This window comes from Thermobia domestica, chromosome 14 (genome assembly GCF_964235325.1).
Source record: "Thermobia domestica chromosome 14, izTheDome1.hap1.1, whole genome shotgun sequence".
Taxonomy (NCBI): Eukaryota; Metazoa; Arthropoda; class Insecta; order Zygentoma; family Lepismatidae; genus Thermobia; species Thermobia domestica.
In genome coordinates, this window is record NC_137467.1 from 49,521,859 (window position 1) to 49,546,019 (window position 24,161).

Consider the following 24,161-nt stretch of genomic DNA (forward strand, 5'->3'; position numbering starts at 1 on the left):
AAGCCAGAAGTTGAATATTTAAAACAAGCAGGATTTGAAACAGATGATAAACTTGGTCTAAGAAAGGACTTTAGAGTTTTGTATCTATTAAGATTAATTCGAGGCTTCTTAAGTGATTATAAAGAGGTTATGTGGAAAGGTGGGTTGAGAATAACATTTACAAAAGCTAACAACAATAACGATGTTTTGTACAAATGGACTGGATCGGGAGCAGCTCCTCATGATGGAAAAATAACAATAAAAAGTATGGAGATAAGAATGCCTATTGTTGAATACGAGTCTAATTACGAAAACAAGTTAAAGTTGAATATTCTTAAAGAACCCAAAATCATGTTTTCATTCCATACTTATCAATGTGTTCAGAAGACTGTTGTAGGTTCTTTCTTGGAGTTTGATGTTACTACTCAATTTAATTCAAGACAATTTGATATACCTGATTTCGTAGTTGTAATGTTTCAAACTGATAGAAGTGGCAAACAAACAGCAGATGCAAGTAAGTTTAATCATTGTAAGGTAAAGAATATCTATCTTAAGAATGGTAGGAATGAGGTATTTCCAAAAGAATCAAGAAACTTAGATATTGCTAACAAGGATTATTTTAAGATTTACGAAGATTATACTGCATTTAAGAGAATAACGTGTGGTAACACCGAAATGTACTATGACCCTAAAGAGTTTATAGATAACAGACCAATGCATGTGATTAATTGTAGTAAGAGGAAGAATGTATCGCTAAATGACAGAACAAACATAAAGATTGTGTAGACTGCAGAAGCTGTGGCTGCTGATACTATATGTTATGCGATTTTAATTGGGCGAAAGAACTTTACATATGATCCCAAGAATGAGAAAGTAGTAGAAGAGTTTCAGATAGTTAGCAAAATATCAACGGGTATAAGAGTATCGAAAAGATACACTTGCATCCTCAAACTGTTTTCATTAACGATTGTTTTATGGAAGTTTTTTCCATCAAACGAAATTGACGAAAATGATTAAATATTTTTTAGTAAAGATAAAAATTGAAGATTGATTTTCTATATAATAAATACGATGGCAAGTCACATTGAACATTTAAACAAGCTTGGAAGTCTTGAACAAAAAGAAGTTGTTGGATTAAGGGAATTAGAATTAAATACAGAATATAAGATTGTAAAGATGGAAAAGATTAAAACTAAGTTTGGAAAGAGCATTTTGGTCGAGTGTGAGGAGTTCAGCGAGTGAGCGAAAGCGATTGTTGCAAAACAATCAACAAACAAGCAAAACTAATATCGCCATTCAAATTTCCTACTTGTTACTAATAACCATATATATCCATAATAACGATATATATATCCTTCTTTTACACAAACACTTCAATTTACTAAGAGGATACAATCCCCATCTGCATGCTTGATCTCCACGCTATCTTTGATCTTAGCTTTTTACCCGTTAAACCGCATTTACCGGGCCCTCCTGACGAGGGACCTATCTGACCTATGCCATTTTGACACCAGGTCCTTTTGACTCAGGCCCAGTTGACGCCTGGCCGTTTTAACCCGCGCCCTTTTGTAGCGGTGCTCCTTTTGACAAGTTTCCTTTTGACCTAGTTCCCTGTTGACTAAGGCTATTTTGTCGCAAATCACTTTTTCCCAGGGTCTTTTGACGCGGCGCCCTTATGACTCGGGCCATTTTTCGGGGAGACATTTTACCTGGGCCCTTTCGACATGGGGTTGTTTTGACTAGAGCATTTTGTTGCAGGATCATTTTTGACCCGGGTCCGTTTGACGCAGAGCCCTTTTGACCAAAGTCCTTTTGCCGTGGGACCATTTTAACTTGACCCCTTTTTATAAAGGACGTTTTGAATCGGTCCTTTTGACTCAGGCCCTTTGGTTGCCGAGATCTTCTGACCCGGGACCTATTGATGAGAGGTCGTCTTGACACTCCGGTCTTTATAGCGGGATAATTTTGACCAGGGCCCGTTTGACGCAGGGCCCATTTGTCGCGGATTATTTCAACCCAGGCTCTTTTGATGATGAGCGTTTTGATTCGGTCACTTTATGTCTCGGGCCCTTTGGCTGCAGAGAACTTTTGACCCGGGCTTGTTTGAGACGGGACCGTTTAACTCGGGCCCTCTTGTAGCGGGGCCACTTTTGACCCGGGCGTTTGACGCAGGTCTCTTGTGACACGAGCCCTTTTGTCGTGGGACCCTTTTGACCCGTGCCCTTTTGATTAATGGTGTTATGGCTTGGGCCCATTTTGCGGAGAACTTTTGAACCGGACACTTTTGATGGGGTCCATTTTGACTCGGGCCCTTCTGTAGCGTGGCCTCTTTTTGACCCGAGCTTGTTTGAGGCAGGTCCCTTTTTACTAGGGCCCTTTTATCTTGAGACCCTTTTGACCCGGCCCATTTGATGTGGGTTGTTTTGATTCGAACCCTTTTGAAGCGAGCCCTTTTGTTGCGTAGACCTTTTAACTCGGTTCTTTTCAATGCAGGGCTGACTGGGGCCCTTTTGTAGGGAGGTCTCTTTTTCACTCGGGCTCTCTTGACGCAGAGCCTTTTCACTCGGTTTCTTTTGTTGTGTGACCCTTTTGGCAAGGGCCCTTTTTAAAAGGGGCGTTTTGATTCGTTCCCTTTTGACTCAGGCCCTTTTGTTGTGGAGACTTTTTACCTCGGCACTTTTGACGCGGAGCCGTTTTGGTCTGGCCATTTTATAGCGGGTATTTTTTATCGCTGACCGTTTTGACTCGGGCCTTTCTGTGTTTGCCCTCCCGACATGGAACCGTATACATAAAGCAGCAGCTGAAATACCTGGGGCAGGGGGCCTGGGGTAGTAAGAGTAAATCAACGATTGATCGATCCAGGGCGCAGTAAAATTAATTACGCCATTGGTCATATCTGTTTCTTTCTATTCTCTCTACATCATGTCTGGAGATGAATGTTCTGACTAATGGGCTACAGTCCATACAGTCGGGCTAAAGACGATATACGCTATCAATATTAACGTTATGAATTTTAACTTACCATATATAGAGCAATAAAACGAAAAAGTCTATATCGGTACCCCCGTTGTTAAAATCCTGCGGGTGTTAGTGATTATGATGTTTCTTAGTTACTGTATTATATTGTTCTATATTTTTTATATATTTACCGAGTACGAACTATAATACAACGTTTGTTCCAATCTTCCAAGTAAGAACTGACTAGCGTCAATTGCATCTTTTTCATTAAGCCTACACCAGTCTCTGGTGTAAAATTGTACTTCAGTCTTTCCACTTGACTAATTTCAGACGGGATCTCGTGTGCTTCGGATCACACGTTAAGTTATAGCTTCATGCCTTATACGGCCTGTACAGCGCGAACAAATCAAATTAACTAAAAGTATTTATTTCATTATCGGTGTTGTAGACTATATTCATTATAATGAACTTTGATTCATATGAAACAGATTCAATGGATTTTTATAAGATGCAAGACCTTTAAAACCTTCCAAAATACTCAAACACTTTGAAGAAGGTTTGATGAGGTTGCGTCTTTCAAAAGCATTTTTAACAAGGGAAATTGAAATTTTAGGCACCATTATATCTAATTATTTGATTCATTTGCGAACGAAATATTGACAATTCTTTTTCGTTTTGAAATATACACAAAACAAAATAATGACCTAAACATTAATATGTAGTAATTGTGTAGTTGGTTTTGCTGGTAAATAAACACATAAAATGAAGTGTATTGTTGAGTTAGAGGCTCCCTGGATTTATAACTATTTGTTTGTTATTTAATTTATTTGAAATTTCAATTCAATTTATTTATGTAATGATAAGTGAGCTTCCTCGTGGAAATGTAGTGGAACTTTTCACATGTTCCATCAAATTACGAGCTCAATTCCAACGGGACATATGTGGCTCGGATTGTACGTTTAACTATATGTCCAAGTCTTATATAGTTCAGACAAGCTCCTGAAAGAAATGATAAAATTGAAATAAATTCAACGTATTCAAGCATAATGACATAGTGATATTTTAAATAATCCATGTTTTGTTTTAATCTTAGCACGAGGTATTTATTTTATTTATGTGGAAAAAATAATGTTTTCTGCTAGAAATAAATATGATGGAAGGCAATGTGCTGTGCACAAGGCAAATAGCTGAAATACATAGGTTTTTATTGACGGTAATATAAGATAATTTAATTTAGTTTTCAGCTGTAAAACTATTACTTGATTCAGTTTATAAGAAAAGCCTACAACAGTCTCTACTCTAAAATTGCTTTTTATCCTTTACACTTGGATAAAACATAAACTTGCAAAATACGAATCATTCGTAATATTGTAATCGTATTTTCCCTTTCCATTTTTGTAATTGATGAAAAAACCGTAAAAGATGTAATATAAATCGTGCTTGTGTCTGTTGTGTATAGATCTAATGAATGAAGAAAAAAACAAAACAGAAAACACCGTACGATAGAGTGTGCTATGCAATTATGCAACTTATAGTAGTATTTTTCAAGTTGTGAAAGCAAAAGTTTTATTTTCATATTTTTATTAAGTTTAACGATAATTCTACAATATCTTTTGTCAACTGTAAATAGAAAGTTAGCTATCGATAGAAAGTTGTCGATTTAGTTATAGTTTGGGACTTTAAAACATACATAGTGTGCAGTTAATTCGAAAAATACACGTTGCAACTTCATTCTTATGGTAAGAGGGAAAGCAACTACTATCCCGCAAATATTATGGATTTGTTTTCTATTATGCAAGATACTACAGAATTAAAATTAAGAAAGACATCATGTACGCTGGGTTGCCTTTTACATTTGAAACGATTCAATACAATCATTTCCCGAAACCAACTTGTTTTATATAAACTATTATAACTCAAATTAAACATCTCTTGTGCTTGAAATATATTTATGCATTGCACGATCTGTGACTTTAAATTAATAGCCGTAAACTTAAGTATATTTGACTATAAAGAAACATTTGTTCAGAAGCTGCACACAACGTTATTCAAAGGCTTAAAAAGTGCTCAGATAACATAATTGATAATGATGCGGCGAAAGGGAGAAATTTACCACTTTTGCTGTTTAGAAGGTCTAATCTTCGAAAGTTCTAACATATACATATCCTAAACTAATTTCTCATTACCATTGTGATTTTTAAGGATACCTAGTGCAGTGAAAAGTTATAAATCTACTTGTTTAAGAAACGAACAAATGTTTAAATATGTAACGTTAAGAATAGTGTAATTCAATCGAAGTGGATAAAATCCAATAATGAGTAGTTAACAAAACCTGATCTTTTCGGATGGTAAAAAGTAAATTTTGGATCATAAATGAGCATTCGTGATAATAGTGTCAATATAATATCAGTTTTAATTAAGAAACAAATGTCTTTTCTATCACAAGCTGAAATTTAAATTCAGCGCACTATGTTTTTCAAGGTTTGCTATAATCGAAGTTCTGCATTGGGTAATACTTGTATATGAAATATTTTATTCGGTAGACTATGAATCAATAAGTCTAATACAGTTAATAATATCCAAAGAAAAAAGATTAGTTTTAAAATGCAGTATTCAACAATGAATTACTTCATTCAGCGGAACTGTTTTCCATATTATTTTTCAATTACAGATCCAGGTTGACATACTGTATTTACAAAATTATAAAGATGACTTCAAATGTATACTGTACAGATACCGTTGCCACCACATCATATTTATGTTAATTGAGTGTCATGGAGCTAAATATATTACACATTTATTATCTACGTTCAAAAAAGAATGGGTAATATTCAAACCATCTTACCACTTACTACAACTGAAACTGTATGGTTATAATTACTTAATTTGTTTGTATTTAGAAAACTAAATAACATTTACAAGTTGCAACTTCTGCAATTATGTATATTTATAATCCAAAGCAGACGAAAAGCTAATATTTTGGATAAATATTTAAATTCCATGTTGGAGAATAATTTGAAATCTACTTACAGCAAGTGACACGAAGAATTTAATGAAACAGATTTATTAACACAGGCGATAACCCTTCGCATGATAGGTTCTAGTTTCACTACTAACACGGATTTCTCATAGTTAACCACTCTTCATTCAAGTGAAAATACTTCATTAGTCGAGGGTAGATTTGAAGATGCCCAGGGGTTCATTCAGCGGAACTGCGCTCTATATTATTTTTCTATTATAGATCCTGGTTGTCATAAACTGTATTTACTAATTTATAAAGAAGACTTAAAAAGCATACTGTACAGATACCGTTGCTACCATATCATATTTATGTTAATTGAGTGTCATGGAGCAAAATATATTACACATTTATTCTCTACGTTCAAAAAAGAATGGGTAATATCCAAACAATCTTACCACTTACTACAACTGAAACTGTATGGTTATAATTACTTAATTTGTTTATATTTAGAAAACTAAATAACATTTACAAGTTGCAACTTCTGCAATTATGTATATTTATAATCCAAAGCAGACGAAAAATTAATTATATAATTAATTTAAAATTAATTAAAAAGGGTCTCAAGACAAAAGGGCCCTAGTAAAAAGGGACCTGCCTCAAACAAGCTCGGGTCAAAAAGAGGCCACGCTACAGAAGGGCCCGAGTCAAAATGGACCCCATCAAAAGTGTCCGGTTCAAAAGTTCTCCGCAAAATGAGCCCAAGCCATAACACCATTAACCAAAAGGGCACGGGTCAAAAGGGTCCCACGACAAAAGGGCTCGTGTCACAAGAGACCTGCGTCAAACGCCCGGGTCAAAAGTGGCCCCGCTACAAGACGGCCCGAGTCAAACGGTCCCGTCTCAAACAAGCCCGGGTCAAAAGTTCTCTGCAGCCAAAGGGCCCGAGACATAAAGTGACCGAATCAAAACGCTCATCATCAAAAGAGCCTGGGTTGAAATAATCCGCGACAAATGGGCCCTGCGTCAAACGGGCCCTGGTCAAAATTATCCCGCTATAAAGACCGGAGTGTCAAGACGACCTCTCATCAATAGGTCCCGGGTCAGAAGATCTCGGCAACCAAAGAGCCTGAGTCAAAAGGACCGATTCAAAACGTCCTTTATAAAAAGGGGTCAGGTTAAAATGGTCCCACGGCAAAAGGACTTTGGTCAAAAGGGCTCTGCGTCAAACGGACCCGGGTCAAAAATGATCCTGCAACAAAATGCTCTAGTCAAAACAACCCCATGTCGAAAGGGCCCAGGTAAAATGTCTCCCCGAAAAATGGCCCGAGTCATAAGGGCGCCGCGTCAAAAGACCCTGGGAAAAAGTGATTTGCGACAAAATAGCCTTAGTCAACAGGGAACTAGGTCAAAAGGAAACTTGTCAAAAGGAGCACCGCTACAAAAGGGCGCGGGTTAAAACGGCCAGGCGTCAACTGGGCCTGAGTCAAAAGGACCTGGTGTCAAAATGGCATAGGTCAGATAGGTCCCTCGTCAGGAGGGCCCGGTAAATGCGGTTTAACGGGTAAAAAGCTAAGATCAAAGATAGCGTGGAGATCAAGCATGCAGATGGGGATTGTATCCTCTTAGTAAATTGAAGTGTTTGTGTAAAAGAAGGATATATATATCGTTATTATGGATATATATGGTTATTAGTAACAAGTAGGAAATTTGAATGGCGATATTAGTTTTGCTTGTTTGTTGATTGTTTTGCAACAATCGCTTTCGCTTAAGTCGTTCTCCATGAAAGTTTGCTTGCACCCCCGTCATAGGCGGACTGGTTCTATTAGGGCTTAGGCGGCGGCTACCATGGAGGGCCTTCAGAATATAACACCGATTTCTAAAATATCGTACAATCAGTGGCGCAACCAGCAATGAGCTCCGAGTTCATGCTATCCCGGAACAAACCTGGTCTATCTTATACAGCCGCTCTGCAGCCAAATTGTGCTGAAATTTCAAAATAGATCAATGCATAAATGATTATTGAATTAAGTGAGAGCTTTGTCGAAAGATAAATACCCAGAGAAAACTTTTACATTAATTTCTTAGAGTAATAAATGTTAGTAAATAGTGCGTCATTTTATTCAAAAATAAAGATGTACAAAATAATAATTATAGTGCGAATTTTAAAACTTGTAACCTTTAATAACAAGGAATTTGTGAATTTGAATTTTTATTTGAAGTTTTTTTTTAGCATATTAACAGTAAGTATAACTAAATTGTTTGTAATGAGAATTCAAACTTTCCATTTTGTGCATATCAAATGGTGCAACACGTCATTTGCGAACAACTGTATTGGATATTCTCGGCCCTCCCGAAATAAAATCATGGCTGGGCACTGCACACAATGAACATATGCGATGAGCCATCGCGTTATGTTGTTGTAAATTCGTTGTTACTTGATAGTTTTTGCAAGGTATGATTTTTCATTGGTCATTGGAAATTTGATGTCACTGCAAGCACAGGATTTCCAGAACAAACTTTGAAGAGAATATTTTATAATTATTATTGTATTGCCACACGGGGTGTCTAGAAATTCTCCTGACTTAAAATAACTGTTATTGTCAGAGTTACAACAAAATGTAAGAGGAGAAACCGTCTTCAAATAAACTTTTTAATAGGCAGTAACTTCATTCATTTATGTTGTGGGTCCAGGTAAATGGTCAAGTTGCACTTTCTTGTAAGATTATGTGCATATAGAGCGTACAGCGAAAAAGGCTTGTCCGATTGGAAAAATTCTTTCACTTTAGAATGAAAACATTATATTTCGAGACGGTTTCCCCTCATACATTTTGTTGTAACCCTGATAGTAAGAGAGTTACCGTATGTCTTGGAACTTTTGAGACACTCTGTATAGTAGCTGAAACACTAAACAAATAATAGGCAATAGCTTTTTACTATGGGAAGAACAGGACAGATTACTTAAAATTGTAACAAACAACTAATAATAACTTTTGACTCTGGAATGAACACGACGTTTTACTGAAAATGAAAAACACTGCTGAACCACTAAACAACTAATAATTTTAAAATGTTAAGATTCTTTTCAGTTCAGATTATGAATGTCAGAGTTCCTGAATAACTTCGTTCATAGATACTAAATATAACATGTCTGTTTCCATTGTCATTAGTAACATTGTGTCCAAAATGTCTTCACACAAATTAGCTCTGTGATTTGTTTACTATCTAACATTAACTTTGAGAAGCACTTTTCACATGCCACTAATTATAAAATTTTATACTTAAAGGAGGGGAGCAGACATATACCTTACAAATAATATATATATATATATATATATATATATATATATATATATATATATATATATATATATATATATAGTGAAACCTGTCTATGCTGGCCAACATTGGTTCCATTGAAAAATGGCCAACTTACAGAAAATAAGTGTGATTCGTGTATTTTTAAAATAGGATTTCTAGTATTACTTGGTTGTTAATAAGCAATGGCACGACTTCTACTTTAAAATAACGTATGTAGATTAATCATTTAACTACTTTTTGTTAATAAACTACAGGTGTTTCCCTCGGAGCATAAGATGTTTTGAGAAATGTTAATGGAATTCATATTTCAAAACCTCTACTTCTCTTTGACAATAATCCATGTGCCAATAGTTGTTAAATGAGATGGTTAGCTTTAGCCTTGAGAATTTTCCGGAATTACTAAAGCTCATCACTGATGAAAGGAGCTGATAGGTTATAGCTAATGATTCCACCAAAACGAATAGGGTAAACAAATATGTGCAATCATTTCCGGATATCCTGTACGCGCTTTTTCCTGTTTATGTCTTCCTTCACCTGAACAAAAACTCAAATAGCAAATACCATGGGGCAAATCAACGGTGATGTCTCGGTGCCCCCAGGGATGCTCTTAAAGAGGCCCCGAGGCCAACTTAAAAATTTTAAAGGTAAACATGGGGCGAGTGACACTCCATTCGATGGATCTTTAAAACCTAAAAATCAATGTGGCAAACGGTTTTTCATATCGGTCACCGTATTCAAAATGGCCACCAAAATATATTACCTATATCAGATAAACGTCCAGTAACACTAATCTGGAAACGGTTAAACATAAATGAACAAAACTAAAACTCAAATAGGAAAGCCATGGAACAAACCGAATAATGATATCGCGTTGTCCACAGGGCCGCCTTCCGTGGGGGCCCAGGCCCAACTTGGAATTGTTTAAACAAAAATATGGGTCTCGTGATACATCGTTCAATAGATCTTCATACACTAAACAGCGTTGTGGCTAAAGATTGTTCATAAGGTAACCGGTAACTAATAGCCGCCAAGACATCTTGCATCCGGTTGAAAATAATAGCGGATGAACAGAATAAAACTCCAATAGGAAATCACAGAGGGCATTATTCATTCCACGCCTCCAGAATAATCCATTGTTGAAAATGATTAATTAAATATAAGTGATAATGCTAAAGAGGAAATCTAATTCTTAGAAAAGTATCTTTCCGATCTCCTTCCCTAAGTGGGTGAATCGGGAATGAATAGTAAATTCTGAAATGAGAACCACACATTTACTTGCAATAGGTATGGATTGTGTGAAACACTTGGTTGAGTTGACTTATGTTGATTTTGGGTTTAATGCCTCGTTCAGCAGCGAGGCTATATGAGACGCTGACCTACTGATTAACGTACAATCCGAACCACACGTGCTACCGACCTGAATCGAAATCAGTCTCCCACGCCAAAGGCACGTACGCTAACGGCTTAGCCACGGAGGAGCTCCTGAAACACTTGGGTGTACAAGTGACTGGTACTGTAATGAACCAATAGTCTGCAGACGACTTTTGAGAAAACCAACGTTTCTACACATTGTTCTAAAATTGAATTGTTCGACAAATTGGTTTCGCATTTCAGTTTATTCAATTTGCACAAATTATTGCTTGCAATCAAAATGGATGGTGTCGTTTAACAAGAAGTTTACCTATTTTTACCATTACAGTCATATATCTCACAAAACATTTTTTTTTGTTTTAAGGCCTCTACATTCCCCTGCCGTGGCCAATTATTTTTGGACTTATTATAGGGCAGTCGCAACTTTGCCTCTGCCTGTATTTTCTCTCTTTACTTTTATTTTTACGTATCTCTCTCTCTTTTCGGCTATTAATCCTCAGCAGGTTGAGGTGAGGCATAGTTTCTTAGCATGGCATCTAATACCTTAAACTATGCCTTTAATGCACCTTTTTTTCTTTTTTTTATTATTTTCAATTTTATTATTATTATTTTCTTTTTTACAAAAACAGACAAACCTGTGAAAGAATATTACAAACATATAAGAAGTTTTTTTTTTATCATTTGTCATTCATTAAAATTTTCATTGCACTATTTTGGGCTGCTTCCTCTACCGCCACCTGAAAGTAAATTAAAAAGAATATGCATTAATAACAAATACCAACAAGAGAGACAGTGCGAAACAAATATTGGCTTGTACAAATTTCTTCTAAGTTTTTCCTGTCTTTTATTACTTCTTTTTATGTTATTATTTTGTTTATTTCTTGAGACCGCCCCCAAAACATTCACATTTAAGACACACAATTAACAATATGACACTAGCACTGACACAAAATGCTAAACGCTAAACACAAAACAAGAGTAGCGTCTTCCCATTCCGGTTTTCATTCCAGGAATTTTATAAAAAAAAAATATTTAGTATTTATACACAGAATTCCATATGTTATATTTTCTTTAAATTAGTTTGTGTTCCATTCTCTCCTTGTTCGGTTTTCAATTCTTCTATTCCACATGTTTCCCACTATGTTTTGTCAATTCTCGGAATTTCTGTAGATTTATTTTATCCTGTCTGATGTTTTCGCATGTTTCGTTTTTTAGTTCGTCTCTGATATTTATTGTATCATTTCTAGTTATAAAGTGTACACAAGTCAATGTTACATGTTCGGGTGTCTGGGCCAATCCGCAGATGCATGTCTGATTTTCTTCTATTGTGATCCTATATAAATGGGACTTAAATGGTCCATGGCCAGAAAGTGTCTCCATGGTCTCCTTATCTAGGTTTTGCATCTCTTTCCTGATTTGTATCGTCGGTATGTATTCTTTTAGTTTCTGTCCTTTACTTGAGTTTTCCCATTCCCGTTGACTTTTCCTTTCAATAATTTTATCTAACTCTGTTTCGTTATTTGGAATTTGTCCTAGTATTTCTAAAATTTTTGGAATTTCGTTGCTTTTCGTCCACATTTTATAGGCCTGTCTTTGTACTTGGAAATGTATTGGTTCTTCCTGAGCCAGTACCTGTGGAGCCTCCGTTGACATGGTTTTTATTATATTTAGAGTTCTTGTAAGTACTCCTCTTTGTGCCCGATTGTTTGTCTTATTTTTATGTTAATAAAAAGTGTTGCACCAGACTCTGGCACAATAGCTAAGTACTGACATGATCACTGTTTTGTTGTAAGTTTGCAATATCCTCTTAGGGATTTGGTAGTCCCTTATTGATATTGTTAGTAATTTGAGTGCTACTCTTTTCTCTTATTCGTAATCTCCTCTATAAGTTTTCCGTAATTTAATTTTTCATCTATCCAAACTCCCAGATACTTAAACTCTTTAACTCTGTCTATCTTTTTGTTGGATATCTTTGAACTTTGAACTTTCTGTATCTCTTTGAACTTTCTGTACAAAAATTGTATACTTTGTTTTTGTTCCGGAAAGAGTTAAATTGTTTGTTTAACACCATTTTTGTAGCTTTTCTTGTATTATGTTTCCCTTTCTTTCTACTTCGTGTCTTAAGATGCCGACAACACTATCGCTATGTCATTAGCATAACCAGCTACTCCTTCTGTTTCTTCAAGTTGATTAAGACATTTCAGACATGGATCTATTACAATATCCCACAATGTAGAGCCAGATATGGACTCTTGTGGGCAACCTTTTGTACTATATGTAGTTATATTTTTATTTGGTGCTACATATGTTATGTTCCTATCAGTATAGTAATCTATCATCAATTCATACAAAGTCTTTGGTACCCCCATTTCTTTAAATTGCTTAAATAGTGATGGCCATCATAGGTGATCGAAGGCCCTACTTATATCTACGTACATTACTACCTGATATTTCTCCGTCTTACCCTTTTCAATTAGTTCAAAAGTCTCTTTATTGCAGTCTCAGTACTACTTCCTTTCTGGAAACCATGTTGTAGCCTATCATTTTCTATATTTCTGTATTTGTTTAACCTTTGTATGAAAACTCTCTCGAAGAATTTGCCATTATTGTATTTAGGAGACATATTGGTCTGCACGCTTTTGGGTTGTCGTTCATTTTGTCGTCATTCTTTTTGATTATGACTAAATTGGTTTTCTTCCAGTTTTTAGGTACCCTTCTCTCTTTTAGACACAAGTTGCACAGTCTCGATAAGTATGGTGCCCATTTCTCCATTTTATCCTTGTATATTTCTGATTTTATATTATCCGATCCTGCAGCTTTCTTGTTTTTCAGCATTTGTATGTATGTTATTATCTCTTCGTTCTTAGTTTCTTCTCTTTTTTCATCATTTCTCGGTGGTATTTTCATCTGATTTCATGTCTGCTTATGTTCATCGTTGTCTTTAGTTGGGTCGTCAGTCGGTAAGAGCTTTGTCATTAAATACTTTACTGTATTTTCCCAACCCTTGTTATGTTCTCCGTTGTCCATTTTGAGGGTAGAAAGTGTTGTTGGCCTGTTTACTTTGTTACTAATTATTTTATATGGTTCGCCCCATATGTCTAGATTTATGTTTTTCCTTAAAAATGCTTTCAAGCTTTTTAATTTTGTTTCTGTTAGTTTATCTGGATATTTGTTTTTAATTTCTCTATATTTTTCTAGTTTTCTTTCTTTGAGTTCGGCATCCCACGTGACTTGGTGTAATTTCCTTCCTTTTCTGGTTTTCGTTTTCAGATTTTGCAACTCCCCTTTCCATTTTTTTAAATCTCTTTGTCATATTGTGATTTTATTTTTGTTTAACATTTGATAGCGTTTATTATTTCGTCTTTTATTTTTACTGACAAATCATCCACATCATCATTATCATTTATATTCCGTAAGTTTATGTTTCTCTAAATTTTTTCCCCAGTTTATTCTTTTGGTGTTGTAGATTAGTGTGTTTTCTTGTGCTTTCACATATGCTTTCACATTTGTACCGTCAATCTCGAAAATAATAACATTGTGCTCACTTAGCGTTGCCGTATCCAAGACCCTCCAATTGCATATGTTACTTAGTTGTAACGTTGATAATGTTACGTCTATATTCGATTCCCCACTTTGCGTGTTCCTAAATGCTGGCGGATGTCCTTCTTCATTTATAACCACTTGCTCATTTTGCGAGATCATTTCTTCTAACATTTTACCTTTTTCATCCGTAATCCTACTCTTCCAGATTGGTGATTTGGCATTTGCATCCATACAAATAAGTATCTCGTCATTTTTATATGTTTCACATATTTTTGTCAAATTTATTAAAAAAGGTTCGATGTCCAGACTAAACTGACAGTAGCAATTTATGATTTTATAATTTCCCATTTCTGTTTTGAGTTCGATGCTAATTGTCCATGGATCTCTAAATTGAATTAAATTTAATGTTTTGAAATTCTTGTTTCTATTTACTATAACCGCCATTGGTTTCTCTCCTGTGTTATTTTTGTTCGGTTTCTCCCCGTGCCTGGTTTATCACTTGTTTTAGTTCTTTTAGGTTTATCTCCTGCATAGATAACCTCCACTGATTCCATTACTGTTAACTTATTGTTTTTGGTGTAGGGTTCCTCTATGAGAATAATATTTATCTCCTCTTTTCTGCTAATTCTTGAATCACGTCCATGACCGTTATTGAGTTTCTTGCGTTTATCTGCATGATTTTGATCGTATTGTCCAACCATTTTGATGGTCAAGGATTAAAATTTTGACGTGGCAGTGTGGCCACTCTGCTCTATGGTCATAGACGATTCTCCCATTTTGTTTAGCGAACTCTCTATACACCTTTTGTAAGTCCAGTGGCATTTCTCTTCTTTTGTATACTTTGTTGGCATGTTCTAAAAGATTGTATGGATCAGATGTTATCACATTTGCCTTTAGTTCTATTTCATGCACGTCTTCCAACTGCGGGAAGACAATGGTTTTTCCGAGTTCAATATGTTGAAGCACCAAGTGTCTCAGTGCCGTAGTTAGCAATTTAGGCCCTTCTAATCTTCCAAGGATCAACTGCGTTTCAATATTTTATATAGTTTTTCAGTGTCAAGTATTTCTTTTTTCTAATATTTTCCCCTTCCTATAGTAGTCTCTCCATCTTGTCAGATGCATCCTAATCTTTTTTCTTTTCCATCTCTTTAATTTTTTCTTTGAATATTTTTGTTTGTGGGTGCTCTAGGTCTTTTCTAACTTCATTCTCATTGTACACATGACAAACCGTCTCGTTACATTCATTTCTGTAATATGCAAGTGCCAGTTCTGAGCTACTGAGGAGTCTTGAGTCCATTATTTTCATTTTTAGTGTTAGTTGTTGTGTATTTGTTATTGTTTTGAATAGTCTGGATTATTTCTTGCGGCTTTTTGCCCCATAACCCCATGGCAAGTGCTTGGACTAGAATTCCTTTTCTTATTTTATCTTTACTTATCTCCAGGGTTAAAATAAATCTTAACACTATTTCTATGCCCTCAAGGGCCGATTCTTTATTTGATCTTATATGGATGAAGTTGGTGCGAAACTTATACGAGGAGTAATATACTCTCATGACTTTGCCTCCCTGTTTAATATCTACATAATACATTTTGTCTAATTTAAAGTTTTCATGAGTTTTAACCACGTTCTCCGCAAAACCTTTTGGGAATGTTGTCAGATTAGGATCAATTAGATACATTATACATGTGTTGGTATATTCAAGACCTATATATCCCCTTCTATTATCATGTCCTTTTCTGTGCTGCTTATTGGTGTTGATTTTTCTAGCCAATCTTTAAATTTTGCTTTTAAGAAACTCTTGCTTCTATTTTCAGACTTAATTTTATCTCTTATTATATTGGACTGACTTTTCTTCTTACTTTTTGTATTTTTCCCTGTTGTTTATAAATAAATTTTGTCTATCCTAGGGATGGTGCGCTCTTAAAACATTTTCTAGGTTGCACAGTCCTTCTATGATTTAGCTTCACATTTCTTTTTTCTTCTGTTGCACGGTATAGAGATCTTTGCCTTGTCTTTTTCAATACAATTTAAACGTTCGTGCCCATGTTTTCAGCACTTTATGCAATTTTTTTACTCCTCCTTGCAATGTTTATTCACGTGACCATAGTCAAAACAAAACAAACATCTTGGGATTGCTACAAAGTCCTTGACTCCGTGGACCTCATACATTAAATATATTTTACCTTCTCCAATCAGCTTCCTTGTTATAACGGCTCTCGTTTCGATTACGAGATGCCATTGACTTTTGTTCTTGGGCCTCGTTCGAAAGAGGGGTTTCTTTTCCTCTTTGAGTTTTTTCATCTTTAGGTGGTAATTTAACCCTTCTACCTTTCACTGTTTTATTACCCAACCTATCAGCTTCCTGTTAATGCTACGTGTGATTGCCGAACTTGCTTTACTTTTCTTGACAGCTTGTTGTACAAAACTTAAAGCTGTTTCACACTCCTTTATTAAATCTTCCTCTTGTATTTTGGCTGATTCATCCTCATCTATCGTCTCCTCTCCATCACTTAAAATTTGGCTGTCATCCTTATCATCATCTTCCGTGCTGTTCTGTTTCTTTGTTGGGGTACCGTCTTTCCTTTTCGAATGGTCATTGTTGCCTGGTGAATCTCTGACTCTTTTGTCGTTATGCGTTGATATTCTTCCTTCTTCTTTAGTCGATTTATCCATTATGTTCGTTCTCGATAGATCAGGCTTACCTTGTGGTCTTTAACTTGGTATTTCCCTTTGTTCTTGATACATTTGATCAAGCATTTCTGTGTAGGAACTATTCGAATATATCGGTCGCCGATCCATGAGGCTAACCGTGTTTATTCCCTTTTGTCTTTACCACCTAGGGAGAGAGACTCCATAGTGAAAGGGGGAAATTTTGTTTAAGCTAAAGAATTTGGACGTGTCTGTTATTATAAATTGTAAAATTGTCTCTTATGCAGATGATATGTGACAGATTCACTGAAACGTAATGCTCGTTGCTCACCATCCACAAGCGTTTGCCTTCCTTACATTTGGCACCAAAATTAACTATGAATAAAATCGTTTTGCACTAAAAGATCAATATAGTACTATTATGAATCCACTTACCTTGTTATTGTCTTGTTCTAAATACGTTCGTCCTTACTTTGACTTATTTTGTCAATAGTTATCACTACACTAAACACGTGCTATAGTTTACTACATAACCATGTGCTTAGTAAGATTTGTTTGTTTTCTATGTTATATTTACGCCCGTTTGTATACAGACACTCACGATCTTATTCACTTCCTCTGCGTAGGAAACATTTCCTGACAAGCAGGACACTGACACTTCAAAATTTGCTCACCCTTGCAATTTTCTTGTTCTTCACTAAAATTCCAGACGTTGCTTTCTTGTTTATTTCTTTTCGTCCCGAGTAATCCGCGTCGTCTTTAAAAGTCTTCAATATTGCATAGTAATTCACTGAATTTATGTATATATTTTTATTTACACTTCCGTTAGTTTAAAACTTTTTCAATTCTGCTTTCACCCACTGTTTGCTCAAACACTTACACGCGTACAGGCAAGCGACCACTCTCCTGCTCAGCCTGCAAACCACATTTCCCGGCCATTTTTCGGGGAGCGACGTGACACGTCCCCTTAACCCACTTATCGTTGGGCCGTTTTCTAGGAATTAGATTTCCACCTATGTATTATGGCACCTTTACTCTAATCATCTTCTCCTTTATTGCAACATTTTCGAGCTGTGGAATGATAAATACCCTCTGTGATTTCCTATAGGAGTTTTATTCTGTTCATCCGATATTATCTTTAACCATTTTCATATTAGTGGTACTGGATATTTTATCTGATATAGGCAAGATGTCTTGGCGGCCATTTTGAAAACGGTGACCAATATGAACAATCTTTAGCCACAACGCTGTTTCGTGTATGAAGATCTATCGAACGAGGTATCGCGTGACCCAAATGTTCATATAAAATTTCTAAGTTGGGCCTAGGCCAAGATGAAAGGCGATCCTGGGGACACCACGACAACATTACTCGATATACCCATGACTTTCCTATTTGAGTTTTTGTTTGGCTCATTTATGTTCATCCGTTTCCATATTAGTGCTACTGGACGATTATGAGGTACAGGTAACATATTTTGGCACTTATTTTGAATACTGTGACCGATATGAAAAATCTTTTGCCCCATCGCTTTTTAGTTTTGAAAGGTCTATCGAATGAAGTGCTATTTGCCTCATGTTTCAATTTAAACAGTTTAAGTTGGTATCGGGCGCATTTGATGAGCGGCCCTGGGGGCATCGCGACATCGCGGTTCGATTTGTCCCATTGTATTTCCGATTTGAGTTTTTGTTCAGTTTATTTATGCTCAAACGTTTTCGAGATGTTCCCCTGGAAAGATTAAAATGGGCCACCCTGTATATATAATGTGTGTGTCTATCCCGCCACTGGTTTAACGTCCCGTTCAGCAGCGAGCCTATATGAAAAATGTATGTGTGTCACATAAATTGATGCTAGAATGTTCCCACAAACTACGTTCATCGTCCGTTTCAAAAGCATCATAGTCTACAGTATTTATTATTTCCGTAATATCTCGGGCGAAAATACGCCACTATCATAAGAACCACAACTTGTCGCGGTGGTGTTCATAGCCTAAAGCTGAACTAAAAAGAGAAATTGAGTCCTGCAAGAAGGATGTTGAAACAACTACAGACACTTCAACTGGCTAATAGAAAAGGGGAAAACAAAATTAGCTACATGTTTATACCTTTTGAGTACTCATATCTTTCTGGGAATATATACTTGAAACAGCATGCCACTTAAATCTACGCAATAAGTGACCTGTACTCAGTTGTATGCTGCTGTTGTATTCGAAGAGTCAACTCAATGTTCAACTACCGGAACTGACCTTGGTACGTACGTCTGACTAAACGCCTTGTAACAAGAGGGCAACTAGTTACCCATGGGTCTCTTGCAGCTATACAGCGAGCTGTGTGCGTTCTGAGTCACTCCCTCTCTGAGACTGGCTATGTTTGCGAAAATATTGTTTGCTTTTTGTTAATTTGGCGTAAGAAGTAAGAAGACATCCTTGCACACCTTGGGAGAGTAGGAGGGAGTAACATAAAATGATCGAAAAACGACTGATGTTAATATTGAGTTAATTGTTTCGAGCATTGGCGTATACTAGTTTGGAGGCACGCGCTACAACTAACCATGTATATTTATATTATTATTAATGATAATAATAAAAAAGTAATAATAATAATAAAATGTTCATAACAATGAACAAAAAGTGGTTGTTTTTTTGAACTTTTGTTTTGATACCATTAATATCTTCTACCGTTAAAGAAATTCGATTATACATTTGCGCAGTTCTCGTGGATTACATTCGTAAAATATTAATTTTTACAATTGTAACTTCCATCAAAAGTCGTCTCTGTTGCTGATGTTGGTTGCCATTCCTTAACAGTCTTTGCAAAAATTCTAAGTATAGTAACGTAACGCAAAAATGCAGACAGCCATTACAGTTGTTATGTTTATTATCGCTACCTAAATCCCAAATTATGGCGTTAACAAACGAATCCCGGCCCTTTTGTTGCGCAATCTTTTGACCTGGGCCCTTTAGATGATGGGAGTATTGATTCCGGCCTTTTGACTCGGGCTCTTTTGTTGCAGAGACATTTTGACCCAGAGTCCTCTTGACGTGGGGTCGGTTGGCTCGGGCCCCTTTGTAGATTGCCCATTTCTGACAAAGACCCGTTTCATGCAGGTCATTTTGACTTGGGTCATTTTGTCGTGGTACCCGTTTGTCTTTTCTGAGGGGTGCTTTGACTCGGCTCCTTTGGACCTGGGTACTTTTTACCCGTGGCCCTTTGACTCGAGCAATTTTGTAGCGGAGCCCTTTTTGACCAGGGTCCTTTTGACACGGGGCCATTTAACTCGGGCACTTTTGCAGCTGAACATTTTTTAACCCGGGCCCGTTTGACGCAGGGCCTTTTGACTTGGGTCATTTTTTGGAGGGACCCTTTCACCCGGGTTCCTTTTATGAGGGGCATTTTGATTCGGTCTCTATTGACCAGGGCCCTTTTGATCATCTGCGTTTTGGTCGTTCCATATTGTTGCGGAGGCCATTTGACCCAGGCCTTTGACGCGGAGCCGTTTGGCTCAAGGGCCGCGATGTCTTAGTGGTAGAGCGTTTATCTCTGCTGCTTGGGATCCCAGCCCCCGATAATTGAACTTTTTGGTGTACAAACACCGTGTGCGTGGCTTTTCACCCGGGCTCGTTTGATGCAGGGCCTTTTGACTTGGTTCATTTTGTCGTGGAACCTTCTTGGCCCGAGCTCTTTTTATGAAGGGCCTTTTGATTCGGGCTCTTTTGAGATAGGGCCGATTGACTCGGGACTATTTGTAGTGGGCTCCTTTTCCCCCGAGATCTGTTTGACGCAGGGCTTTTTGACTTTGGTCATTTTGTCGTGGGACATTTGAACCGGGCTCTATTTATGAGAGTCGTTTGGATTCCGCCCATTACGACCCGGGCCCTTTTGGTAGATCGTTCACCTCTACTGCTTGGGGTCCGGTTCGATCTCAGCCCACGCCAATTGAGCTTTGTGGTATACAAACACTGTGGGCGTGGGTTTTCTCGGGGTTCCCCTGTTTCCTCCCATTTTCTTGATTCCACCATTTGATTCATTACTCATCATCACCTTCTCCCTTGGCCTACCTGGCATAAGCGTGGGACGTAAAACTCAAAGATTTTTTTCTATATCGGTCTTTTGCTCCCCCTCCCCCCGTTGAAAAGAGTCCTGCGGGCGTTAGTGATTAAGATGTTGCTTAGTTTCTCTATTATATTGTTCTATACACGAAATAAATACTTCTGTGTTTTATATAATAATGAGAACCTTATTTACATTTATTACTTTCCTTACTTTACGAAAGCGAAACATATTCACGTTCAGCGTAATCAGTTTCCATTCCCAAATAATTACAGTGAGGCGAATGAAATAATTCATTTACAGATTTACGACTTAGAGACGTGCCCTGCGAACATGTCGTAGTACATTCCTGAAGAGTGAAAAGCGCTAGTAGCAGTAATTAGTACAGTCGGTCCGTATAGTTCCTTAGTGGATTATATAAATCTTACAGATGTATCTCTTTCTTTCTCTTCTCTCTCTACATCATGTCTGGAGATTAATGTTTGGACAAATAATCTAGAGTGGCAATTTTATGAAATAAAAGATGATCTACGCTATCAGTGACAAAGTTGTAGTGTTTAACTTAACATATAAGGCAATAAGTTGAAAAACAGAGATGACAGTGCAATGATGCTTGAAATATGTGCCTTTAGTCTTTATACCTACGTTATTGCCCTAGTCAAAATAAAAACTGTACAAAATTAATCATAAATTCTTATGCAACCATCCCTTCCTTAGAGTACTGAGCAGTCCCATACCCGTCACGGCGCTGTAAAGGCACTTTTGGCAACGATAATACCAATATATATAATATTTCTTCAGTCATTGCATTTGAATTACGGAAAATTTCGTGGAATATCTTTCTGACACAAAAAGTAATGTTTCAAATTTGATACTACTAGCTTTAAGACTATTTTCTTTGTATTTATCTATATAATGAAAATGTCGTCTGCACATTCCAACACAATTTGAAATGTTTATCTACAGTAAAGACGTTACGAGTCTTGAATTTTTTTTTAAAAAAAGTGTAAAGTGCGCTTCGTAAATAGTGGCAAAATTTACAGTTCAAATAGAAGACTGTAAGGTGAGACTCCTCAACACCAATGACAATCTTCAGCGAAAAATGCAAGTAAGTATTACAAAAAGAACTCCCAATACACTCATTATGCAAACGGAGTTCTATAGAGAACGCAACGAAAGGTGATTTTACGAATAGCTAACAAAACAATGGAAAATGAACCAGCATGCCTTGTAATTCGACATGGAGAACCAATAGCCCATAGCCCATTCTTTGTACTAGTATATAGATCTTCAAATAAAAACACAGTATATCAAATACATTTTAATATAACCTGAATAGGTGATACATGAACTTCACACCGAGGATTAGTGACTGGATATATGATTACACTGAGAGCGATTGAAAAAAGACATCGAACATCGGGAAGGAGGGTCCCGTTACAACAACATGTACGCTGATTTCATTTTTTATCAGTAATAAATGACGAATGTTAGTGAAATCATATTAGTTTTAGGACACTGAACGACTGAAATTATTGGCTTGTCACTCACACATATAATAGGTTAAGTATGCGTAGTTCCGAAACATAGATAGGGTGCAACATATTTCAAATACGTAACCAAAACAACGACAAATAGTGAGTAGAGTTGGATCACTCACTTTCAGAATAGGAGATACGTATTATAATTCACAAAGTGTTATGTTATTATTATTTTTCTACTTGGCTGCAGAGTCCAAAAGAAAATGATGAGCTTATGTTAAATAGAATAAAACTTGGCCAACCCTTGCTACTCCGTTGCTTCATATCAGCATCTATGTAATTAGGTTTGCCATATTGTTAATGGCAAACGTTCCTTAGGACGTACATTGTTATGCGTTTTCCAATAGTAGCTTATTTGCTTGTTTCTTGTATATTTTTTCGATAATTGCGTTCGTTTCATAATTTTGAATGTTCGATCTATAGTATAGGGTAACGTAAGTGGTCAGTGTGTTAACAAAAAGCTTGTAAATTAAATTAATACACTACTTGCAGGTGATTACTATATTGTAGTAAGAAATCAGGCAGTTATGTAATAACGTACTGGTAGCCAAAATCTGCTTTACCAATACTACCAACTTAAATTAAACGTTGACTACAAAATACTGGCTGAACAACGATACATGTGTTGCAACCTTCTTTGTAGCAAATGCATTGTTGGGTTTACTAAAGTAATAATTTGTCATTTTAGGATTGATTTAGTTTCGAATATCACATTAAACAGTTTTAAGAATTATATAATAATGAGAAATGTTTTAAAAGGACAACAATCTGCCAAGACAAGATCTAAATATGTTATTTAAAAAAATATTCAGTGATATTAGTTGATTTCGTGTCAAAACTACGTCACTTTGGAAGTTTGAAAGTTGAAACCATGCGTAGATAATCAAATTAATATCAATTTTGTATGATATACTAGAAATTGTTTATTATCATATTTTGCTGAAAGAATGATTGTGATGCAGATCATAAGTTATTCCATAATATTCATTGGTAATTATGAATTTATTGGTTAAAAAAACGATATCCGCGGTGGATTAGTGGTCGAGCGTTCACGTCTGGAGCATGGGGTACCTGGTTCGATTCCAGCTTGCACTAAGTTAACTTTCTCCAGTTAATTCTCGTTTTTCTCCCGTTTCTTCTACCTTTCTTCATTCTACCATTTCATTCATTTCTCGTTATCACTGTCTCCTGCCGTCTTAACCATGGGATGTAAAGCTCAAAGTTTTCATTTCATTTTTTCTTTTCAAAGGACAGGAACTGGAATGCCTTTCAATGCTTAAATAAATGAAATACATATATTGTACCTAAAGTTGTATTAATTATAATGTTACGTACATTATCATTTGATTTTATTTCCTGATGGCTGTATAAGTGTTTTGAAAATTTCAGCCTGGTTATGGCTTAGAGTTGTTTTTTATATGACTCATGTCAATGAAGGGCTGAAAAATAGAAAAAAATACTAACTCTAATTCACAAATTTCAACATTATACAGGGAAATGATGGGAAGACAATTAGTTCTCGGAAAAGACAGAAAACGGATTTTATATTCACATGTTTATCACCTAGGTTATTTATTAACTTCCACCGGAAAGTTAAGCCTATGTCATTCATCGAGAAACAAATTATTTTCTCGCTGCTTTTTGTACGCCATTTCTTCTTAATGTTAGTGTTTTCTCATTTCTCCAATATATAAATTTCAACTTGTTAGTTGCATTTAAAATCACGATTTCATTTACGACATGTGAGTTCTTAGAAATATTCAGAAATAATTAATATGTTTTGTAAGATATA